Source organism: Sinohyriopsis cumingii, chromosome 2, assembly GCF_028554795.1.
Source record: "Sinohyriopsis cumingii isolate HCF-2022 chromosome 2, ASM2855479v2, whole genome shotgun sequence".
In the NCBI taxonomy this organism is placed as follows: Eukaryota; Metazoa; Mollusca; class Bivalvia; order Unionida; family Unionidae; genus Sinohyriopsis; species Sinohyriopsis cumingii.
In genome coordinates this window covers 99,663,657-99,665,544 of record NC_142962.1, presented here as the reverse complement: position 1 = coordinate 99,665,544, position 1,888 = coordinate 99,663,657, and positions in this window count along the sequence as shown.

Here is a 1,888-nt window from a genome sequence, read left to right as displayed (position 1 = left end):
GTCTGCATGGTTTCCTTGTTAGATCATGGTACAGTGGATACATATTCGACATAAAATGCAGAAATTGTGGTTACCAAGAGCATAATAGTAAACACTGCAAGACCAAAAAAGGAGGGATAGTAGAAATGATAAATGATGAAGGAGAAAGCTCATAAGACTACACTAACCATTTTTCTTAAATTAGTAGCAACAACATATAAAGTAACACAGAAACAAAGAGAAACGGACGATGTGAGAGAAACATTATCTAACCCAAGAGAGGAGATAATATCAAAACCGCTGCTACGGAAAAGAAAAAGTATTTGTCACTCCATAGTGCAAATAAAAATATGAAAGATAGTGAAATGAGAAAGATTGGGACGCTGGGAGAAACAAAGAAGAAAATGAACGATCATGCAAAGGGAAAAAAGCACAAGCAGAAGGAAACAGGAACAGAGAGAGAGAGAAATAACCTTAAACAAAAATTAATGCGCAACCCGGAAACAAAATAGAAATAATCAATCAGAGTGAGGTGGGAGAAAAAAAAAGAAAATGATGGTGCAATAATAACAAACCAAATACCACAGAAAAAGGAAATTGTGGAAACAATAAATATTAGTGTAAGTGAGAAGGAAACAAGGGAAACAAACACTCCACTGCCACAAAAAGAAAGGCTACCCCAGCATGAGGCGGGAGGTCAAGTCATACATGAAGAAATACGCTATGAAGCCAGAGAACCGTCCAATTACTACAAAAACAGACAGAAACGAAAGACGTACTTACAAACCGGGAATCAAAATAACAGACAAGGGGAAAATGCATCGAAGCCGGAGAGGCACCTACAAATCTAACCGACAAAAACAACTAGTGAATAAAAAAACAGACGCAGCTACCACAAATTGAGCACAATTCAACACTTCAAGGAGTGGAAGACCAGAAAAAAAGCAAAAACGAAGAAAAGCACAACGAAGTACTATGACGCAAAGGAAACAACAACAAACTAGATAGTGAAGCAGTGACAAAAAGAGGAAGAAGAAAACAGATGTTGGTCCCCTATGTGACCTATGGCCTTCTGAAAGGAGACCAGGGGTCAGAGAGGGGTTCCAACGAAAGAGAGGTGCGAGAGAAGCACACACGCACACAACAACCGTAAAACAAAATAGGTTCAAATTGAATAAGACAGCCTTGAACCGTCTAAAACATCCTTGCCAAAGTAACGTTAGAAACAATAACGTAATAAGTAAAATTACCTAATATGTTTGCAAAATAATGACTTCTGGCAAGAGTCGCAACTAATTAGAACCAAGAAAGGGTGTAAGGGGAAGGAAAGCCGACCAACAGGTAAAATGCCTGGTGGGAGTTGAGTACGGAACCGGAAACCCCGGGGCATACGTCCATAACAGAAATCTCAAAAAAAAATTAATAGTCACTTTAAATAACTAAACCTTCGAGCATCCAAAACAGTTTTTACGAGGGGACACCTCTAAAGTGCTAACCAAGCCACAGCTACTTAGGATGGAACTTAAGGTGTCCATAAAACTGTATTGATCATCAATAACGTCTCTGTTACAGCCAGTTAAAATAAATGATGACGACGCTTCATATGATTTTTACGAATCTGTCAGGTTCACCTGGACTCATACTTCTAGATTTGTGAATGACGGTTCCTAAATTGCGACTTCTATATCTGTATAGTGCTATTTCAAAACTCTAACTCATCGACCTATATTTTGGCCGTCGTGATAAATGCGATATCAGGTGGAGCAGTCAATGTGTAAGACGATAGACACGATCAATACGCTACTATTCACAGTAAAGCACGTTTCCATTCATCAGGCCCCATTACCGCTACAGGTGTGGTTTTCACCGTGACCATTGAGTTATTTCCCTTGCCATTCAGAAGACAGGC